This window comes from Cebus imitator, unplaced genomic scaffold (assembly GCF_001604975.1).
Source record: "Cebus imitator isolate Cc_AM_T3 unplaced genomic scaffold, Cebus_imitator-1.0 Scaffold152, whole genome shotgun sequence".
Taxonomy (NCBI): domain Eukaryota; kingdom Metazoa; phylum Chordata; class Mammalia; order Primates; family Cebidae; genus Cebus; species Cebus imitator.
The window spans coordinates 300238-309376 of record NW_016107467.1 but is presented as its reverse complement, the minus strand read 5'-3'; positions in this window follow the sequence as shown (position 1 = coordinate 309376).

The following is a 9139-nucleotide window of genomic DNA, read 5'->3' as shown; positions in this document are numbered from 1 at the left end:
ATAGATGAGACCCAGTCCCTGTCCTCGAGCAGCTGAGCAAGGACGGGGAAATGGACCGGAACATTGCAGCCCCAAAACCTGCTGAGTTCTCCACCAGAAGGTCAGAAAAAGTGCCAGGGGACTAAAGGGAGGAGAGTTGGGAGGTGTCAAAAATTCTGCCTAGGTATATTTGGATGAGGCTTTAGAGGATGTAAAGTATGTTTCCTTCCTTCCTTTCTTCCCTTCCTTCCTTCCTTTTTTCCTTCTTTCTTTTTTTTTTTTTTGAGATGGAGTCTCGCTGTGTCACCCAGGCTGGAGTGCAGTGGCATGATCTCAGCTCACTGCAACCTCTTCTACCCAGGTTCAAGGGATTCTCCTGCCTCAGCCTCCTGAGTAGCTGGGACCACAAGCATGTGCCACCACGTGCAGCTAATTTTTGTATTTCTAGTTTGAGACAGGGTTTCACCATGTTGGTCAGGATAGTCTCAGTTGCTTGACCTCGTGTTCCACCTGCCTTGGCCTCCCAAAGTGCTGGGATTACAGGCGTGAGCCACGGTGCCCAGCCCATAAAGGATGTTTTCAAATGAAAAAGGAAAGCTTAGAGGAGGGAACAACTTAATGAAAAGTGGGGACATGAGAAAGGGCAGCCAACTTCAGGAGGCGTAAAAAGATCAATGTGGAGGAAAATGGAGGTAGAGTTTACACTTTATCCTGGAGATGATGGTAGATCATTGGAGGATTTCTTCTTAATTGTTTTAAGCAAAAGATGGTCATGCCGAGATCTGGTGAAAGTTCAAAAAACTAATTGAGACAGATCAAGGAAACCATTTTGAAGTCTAGAAAATAAGCCAAATCAGAACTCTGATAGAACTGGAGAAGTCATATTAGGATTATCAAGGAGAGAACCCATTCAAGAGACATTTCAGATGCTACTGTCAACAAAACCTGATGTACTTAAGCCAGGATGGTAGGGAAGAATGAGGACTAAAAGTTGGCCATTGATGTGACATACGTTAATCGTTACAGAATGCAGGGGCGAGGGAATGGTGCATCTCTGGGTTTTGTTTGTGTATTTGGTGGTAGGAGTGGCTATTGTTAAAGATGATGGGTTTGATAATTATTTATATTTTGTTAATTGTTAATTTTAGATTAACATGCCATACATTTGACCTTTTCTGGTGTAAACTTCTGAGTTTTATCCCATACATGGGTTCATGTAGCCAACACTACAATCAGGATACAGAACAGTGTCATCACCCAGAAACTCTCTTGTGCTACCCCTTTGTAGTCAAAACTGCCCCACTCCTAGCAATTAATGAGCTGTTTTCAATCTCTATAATTTTGCCTTCTGCAAAATGTTGCATAAATAAAATCACAGATTATGTAACGTTTTCTGGTTGCCTGTCTTCACTCAACATAGTGCCTTTAAAATTCTTCCCAGTTGTGAGGTGCATTAATAGTTCTTTTTCAACACTGAGTAGTATTCCATGGTATGGATGGGGTACCATAGGTGGTTTATCCATTCACTGTTCAAAAACATTTTTTTTTCAGTTTTGGGCAATTATAAATAGAGCTGTTATAAACATTTTTATCTCTCAGAAAGCAGAGGTGTGTTTCCCTTCTTTCTTTCTCTTTTTCTTTCTTTCCTTCTTTCTTTATTTCTTTCTCTTTCTTTTTTTTGACAGGGTCTTGCTCTGTTGTCCAGGCTGGAGTGCAGTAGTGTGATCTCAGCTCACTGCAACCTTGAACTCTGGGACTCCAGCAATCCTTCTGCCTCAGCCTCCTGAGCAGCTGTTACCACAGGTGTGTGCCCCCATGCCCAGCAAATTTTTTAATTTTTTTGTGGAGAGAGGGTTTCCCTTTGTTGCCTAAGCTGGCTTCCAACTCCTGACCTCAAGGGATCCTCCTGCTTTGGCCTGCCAAAGTGCCAGAATTACATGCATGAGCCACCATGTGACCTATTTCTTTTTTTCTGATTTGGATGTCTTTTATTTATACTTCTTGCTTTATAAATTGTACCAGCTAGGACTTCCAGTATAATGTTCAATAGGAGTGGTAAAAGTGGACATCTGGCCGGATGAAGTGGCTCACGCCTGTAATCCCAGCACTTTGGGAGGCCGAGGCAGGCGAATCACGAGGTCAGGAGTTCACGACCAGCCTGGCCAACATGGTGAAACCCTGTCTCTACTAAAAATACAACAAATTAGCTGGGTGTGGTGGTGGGTGCCTGTAATCCCAGCTACTCGGGAGGCTGAGGCAGGGGAATCGCTTGAATACCCCTGAGGCAGGGGAGATGGATGTTGCAGTGAGCTGAGATTGCGCCACTGCACTCCAGCCTGGGCGACAGTGTGAGTCTCCATCTCAAAAAAAAAAAGGAAAGAAAAAGTGGACATCCACATATTTAATGTTAGGGGGAAGAGCATTCTCTTTTTCACCACTAAGCATGATACTCTTTATCAGGTTAATGAAGTTCCCTTTGTTTCTTAGTTTGCTAAATGTTCTGTTAATCATAAATGAATATTGAAGCTTATCAAGTGTTTTTTGCTTCGATTATGTGATCACATGGTGTTTCTTCTCTAGGCCTTTAACATGGTGATTACATTGATCAATTTTTACGTATTAAATAGCCTTACATTTCTGAGGTAAACCCCGTTTGATTGTGATGTATTTTAAAAAATATATAGCAGGATTTTATTAGCTAATATTTTGCTGAGTATTTTTACAGCTACATTCACAAGGGTGGTTTTTCTACTGTCTTTGTCTGGTGTGGGCATCAGGTTAACGATGGCCCCATAAAATGAGTTGGGAAGTATTCCCACCTCTTTGATTCTGGAAAAGATTGTTTAGAATTGGTTTTGTTTCATCTTTAAATGTTGGATAGTTTGCCAGTAGAATCATCTGACACTGGAGTTTTTGTTTGTTTGTTTGTCTGGCTTTTTCTGTGGAGAAGGGAAGATTTCTAAATATGAATTCAATTTCAAAAACTAAATGTAAGAATACTCAGGTTCCTTGTTTCTTCTTGTGTGAATTTTGACAGTTTGCAGCTTTTAAGAAATTGGTCCATTATGTCTAAGTTTTTTAATTCATGTGCAAACAATTTTATAGTATTTTTGTTAGAATTTTCATATCGGTAAAGTCTGTAGTGATAACACCTTTTATTTCTGATGTTGGTAATTTGTGCCTTTTCTCTGCTTTTGTTTATTAGTCTGGCTAGTGGTTTATAAATTTTATTGATCTTCTCAAAGAACCAGCTTTTGTTTTATTGATTTTTTTTTCTGTTTTCTGTTTTTGATTTCATTAATTATTGCATTTACTATGTATTTCTTCTGTTTGCTTTGGGATTATTTGCCCTTGTTTTTGTTGTTTCTTATGTTGGAGGCTAAATTGTTGATTTGAGACCTCTTTTTCTAATAAACACTTAATACTATAAATTTCCATCCAAGCATTGCTATCACTGTATCCAGCATATGTTGATGTGTTGTATTTCATTTTTATCCAATTCAAAAATTTAAAAATTTCCCTTGGGACACAGTTATAATAACGTTTAATGTTTTCATCTGATAATTCTTACATCTGTGTCATTTCAGGGTTGGTTTTGAGTGATGTTTCTCAATTTAGATCCTATTTTCTTGCTTCTTTACATGCCTGGTAATTTTTGATAGGATGCCGTGCACTGTTTATTTTACCTTGTTGGGTTCTGGGTATTTTTCCATTTCCGTAAACATTCTCATGCTTTGTTCTGGGACAAGGTTAAGTTCCTTGGGAACAGTTTGTTTTTAGTGGGTCTTACTTTTAAGCTTTGTTGAATGGGACAGGGTCAGCATTTGATACAGGGCTGTTTATTTCCCACCTCTTGAAGCAAGACCCTTCTGACTACTCTACCTGATGCCTGGTGAATTATCAGGTTTTCCACTCTGGCTATAGAGATCATTTGCTATATCTGGTCATGCGTGAGCTCTAGGAATTGTTCTTTCTAATCTTTGTGGGTATGTTTTTTCCCCTAGACTTTGGACAGTTTCCTTACATGCATGGCTGATCAGGTCTCAGTTGAATAATCAAGGGACTCATTGTAAGTCTCTGGAGCACCCGCTCCAGGTAGCTCTCTCCTCTCATACTCTGCCCTGTGAGTGTCAGCCACCTTGGCCTTTCTGGACTCCCACCTCTGTGTCCTCCACTCAGGGGATCAGTCCCTTCTTCCCACATTAGGAGCCTAGAATATCTCTCCAGATGGAGAGGATTTCATCCAGACTGGGAACATTTGATCCAGCTAGGATGATCATAAGATTCATCTTGATTGTTTGGGTGATGATAAAATGTAGGTTATTGCCAAGTAGGTGTTTGCCGAAGTGTTTGGAAGGGAAGGTCAATTGAGTACAGGAGAATGAGGATACACCAGATTAGCTCATTAACAGGGATTTTGCAGCCTCACAGCATGATGACAGAACATGTGTGGATAAAAACTATGAGTCAGAGTCCAAGAACTTTAGTAAAATAGGAAGAGTGAGTCACCATCATTGTCATCACCGTCACCACCACCATCACCATCACCCCTATTTTATGCCACTCTTACTCTAAGGTGGAGGTGGGAGCTTCAGGTGCATTGTTACATTTAATCCTGGTGGTGGCCATGAAGAAGCCCTCCCCAGATTTCCTACTGAAAGAAGCATATCGTGAGTAGTGGTCCCATCTGCTGCACACTGAATTCACCACTAAGTTTGCACCAGTGCCACGCTTCTCATAGCCTTCTCCCTATCAATGCCTGAGTGTTACAGGAATACTAACATGGGCCCATTACCTTGAGACACATGTGACTTGGCCCCAGGAGGCTTCGTTGACCTTGCGGAAACTTTGATAGAACTGCACAACAACCTAAGACTTTCCCAACTCAAAATCCTTTCTTTCCCTGTCTCCCTCACCGCAGTCTGACCAGCTTTGTGGTCTGACACTGTTTTCGCCTCCTTCAGCTCCATATTCCCTCACAGACATTTTCTTCAATATGTCTCTTGCATGTGTAATCCCTTCTTGTTCTCAGAAAACTCGAGCTAGCACAGTCCTCTAATAACTCTGTGAGGCATGTGTCCAATCCACAGATGTGGATCAAGGAGACTGGAGATTGGAGAGGGGAAGTAACACCTGCGAAAGGTCACACAAGTCATAAGTGGTGGAACCAGGCTTAGATCCCAAGGCCATGTGACTTTATAGCTTAGCATAGGCATGCGGTTCTGTTACTCTCTAGGCCATACAGGATGCGAAGATCCTGACCCCATTGTTGGTAGGAATTCCAAATAAAAGTGAATTATTCAAAGAAGGCTTGGGGAGAGGTGGAAAGGTGTTTGGAGAACTCTCATTCTGTCTTCTGGCCATTAAAGATGTGGATTTGAGGAGGGAGTAGCCTTTACTTACAAGATAAGCCATTTCTATAGGTTGAGATAAGAAGAACAGTTGGAAGGGAATAAAAGGGTGTGGCTATTGCGGTGATTCTGCTTCCTTTAACTCTTAGAATGATCAAGGCAGGGTTACAGGCTTTGACTTAATAGAAAAAGCACTTTGTAAGTCAGACAATTCCGAGAGACAAGAATCCTGTTCCATCCCAGTGCACTATGAGCTGTCAACAGATAAGGCCAGGAGCAGCCCGGCTGGAGGAAGTTACCAAATGCAGCCGTGTGAAGGCCTCCACAGAGTGCAGCAAGGGGATCGTGAAGGGCAAGGGAGAGTGAAGCCACAGAAAGCAGTGATGGGAAAAGGCCTCTTAGCAAACTCCCAAAGACATTTAGAGGGAGAGAGAGAGAGAGCAAATACTGAGGAAATTCCAGCTGTTGGTGACTAGACATAACATCTGGACAATTACTGACTTTTACTTTTCATCACAGTGTTTTGGTGCCTTGTAGACACAGCTAAGATGTCATGAATGTAAATAATTTAGTACAGTTGTTGTCATTTCTTGCTGAGTTGCCTTAAGCTTGACATTAGCAAAATCCATCTTACTTAAATAAAGTTTTCAATACTTATTTGCTTTTGTGTTGCAGAGATGGATTATTTTGCTTTAAGATGATTTGATAAAAAATAGCTTATTTCATATGAAAAACTTATGTATTATTTGTTATTTTATCTCCACATGTCTTGGAATCTTTCAGGCAGAGAGAAATATGACCCCTGGAATTAGTTTTCTAATCCTTCCATAAAAGCTACACCAGTTCAGCCATCAGTGATAGAGGTGGTTTAGGAAGAAATCACATTTGTTTTACTAAAGAAGTCCAAATGTTTTATTTAAATCTCTAACTTCCTGGAAAAGTTGATGTGGGTGGTTTGTGTGTGTATGTTGTTGTTGTTAGTAAACAGGAAGCTCTTGAAATTATACACTGCAAGCATGTAAATCCAAGTTTTCTTGGAGTTTCTTCTGGAGTGTTTTTTGGTTTTTGTTTTTTAATTTCTTTTCCCCTTCATTACAGAGTCCTATATTAATTGCCCAGCTCTTTTTTGAGGATTTTCTGAAGTGGTACCCCACAGACATAATGCTATGATAATGGAACTTCAGGTTTTTTTGGTTGACTGCTTGCAAAGGGGTTTTATTTGGACAGGAAGGCAGGAGATTGGCGTTTTTTTGTTGTTGTTGTTTTTGTTTCTGTTTTTTTTTTCTAAACATAGAGCATAGCTTGCCTTTTTTTTTTTCCTTAAAGAAATTATTTGTGGGAAAATAGTTTGGAGTATCTTATTAATGATTTTTCTCTTGGATTTTTGTTTATTTTCCACCCCCATCCCTCAGATCTCTGTAACTAAAAACGAGGTTCAGTTCCTCATCTTGGTTACAGTGGTTTAAATGTTTGTTGGTATGTGACTTTGTTTAGTAAAGTTTGTGTGATTCCTTTTCTTTCTTTTTTTTTTTTCTTGCAGTGATCTCAGTTTGGTAAACATTGCATAATTTTTAAAAAATGTAGTAGATTATTTTTTGGCCTCCCTAAAGTTCGTGGTCATTGCTGTTTTCCACTTCAGTCACTTAGATTATTTCATGAAATCAGTCCAACCCCCAAAATTGTTTGTTCTTGGCTTTGACTCTGGGTGGAGGTGTGCTGTGATTTTCACAAACTTTGATGTTTTCTGTCTTATGTAGGCGAGGACCTGAGAGTTTTCAGCAGTTTTCCTGCAAACAGGGAAAACTGTGTATTGAATAAAACCAGTAGCCTACTCAGCCCTAGATTTTCTTTGATGAGCACATATCTGTGAGTGGCTCTTGGCCAAAAATTGAGGCTGTGCACGGGGGAAGAAATAGGAACATAGGTGGTCGGCTCTTGGAAAGATCCTTAAGTAAAGATCATCTGGTTTAAGGATGGCATATAGTAGCACAAATACCACTGCTTTTCCCACCCACGCCCATAGCAAACATCAATAATCGATCATGGCGTTCTTTCTGTTGAGCCATCCAAGACCACACAATCTTACTTGACATGATATCTGAGGCTTCTGCTAAAATGCCAATGCAGTTGGCATGAAAGGTTGAATCTCTACCACTGTGGACTATAGTATATCTCTATAAACACCTACAGACATGGGGAAGATCAGAGCGAGGCAGAAGAGTGCTAGAGTTGGGAACGTGGGCTCAACAATGGAATGATGTGAGCTCCAACTAGAGCCAAACCACTTGTTAGCTGTGGGATTGGGAGCAAAGTTAATCTTCATGGGCCTGTTTTCTCACCAATAAAGTGTGGATGGTGATAGAGACTACATCATAGGACTGTCAGGAAACCTAACCAAATACCTATGGGGACCATTCAGCGCAGTGTTTGACATTGGTCCTCAGAAAAAAATGAGCTGCTGTGAACGTCACCATCATCACCAGGGAGAGTGACTTGTTTGCGATCACAAAACCAGTTAGGATTAGATAAGTTTCTCAACTTCAGTACTGCTGATATTTCAGATGGCCAGATAATTCTGTGCTGTGCATTATAGGATGTTTAGCAGCATCCCTGGTCTCCACCCACCGGATGCCAGTATAACGCCCCATCCTCTTCCCAGTTACGACAGATGTCTCCAGACATTACCAAACACCCCTTGGGGAACAAAACGGATAATTTTTTTTCGTGTTAACATATTTGTGCCTGAACCCACTGTCAGAGATGCTCATTCTATTGGTTTTGTGACGAATCCCAGGTAATATATATATTTTTAACTCTTATTGGTGGCTTTAATGTCACTCTCTTGCTGTCAGGCTACAACTTTTTCTATTTAACAACTCATCGACAGTTCTGAGAAACAGATTAACAACTCCAAGTTTTAGTTACGCTCTTGTAATAGAATTTAAAGTAATGTCAAGGAGAATGCTCACACATAATATAATTTCCAGTGAAAACAGCTGCTTTCTGGATTGTATACTAATAATAATACCAGTGATATAAATTTAGGTACTGACTGTGTCGGACACTGGGGCTATGAACTTTATGCTCCTTGTGCCATTCAGTTGTTACAGCAATGCACAAGGCATGCGTCATTATTCCCATTTTACAGATGATGGAGCAGGGGCATAGAATGCCTTGCCCAAGGTCCCACAGCTAGTAAGTGGTTGAACAGACCATGCAACCCAAGTCTGTTGTCTACAGTGCGCATGTACACACACACACACACGCATGCACGCACACACACACACACACACATATGCTAGAGAAAGGTCTGGAAGGATATACACGCAGATATTTACCTTGATTATTTATAGATCACGGGATTATAGGTGTTGCCACTTATTACTTAGGCTTATTATTTTCTTAATTTTCTTCTTTGAGGATTCATTATTTGTAAAAAGTATTAAAAAACAAAATTGTAATTATGCAGTCTTGTGGCTTTTATAAAACAGGTGATTCATTGTGTTTACAACAGTCTACCTCCTTTTCATTTGATCTTGCTTATAATTGACTGAAAAGCAACAGGAATTATATTTTCTCATGTGAGATACCAGAAAGGAAATATACAGCTCCTTAAGGTAACACATAGTGATTTAGTAGTGGGGGTTGTCTGCATTTGTAAGCTACTTTTTCCATAAAAGGTTATTCTGGAAGCAATCATATGGAGTTTTAAAATAAATATATTATGTGTTATAGATTCCAATGAATGTTGTCTTTCAAGAGTTCCTACCTTGGGGAATTATATATTTGTTTCAATGATGCTACCAGTG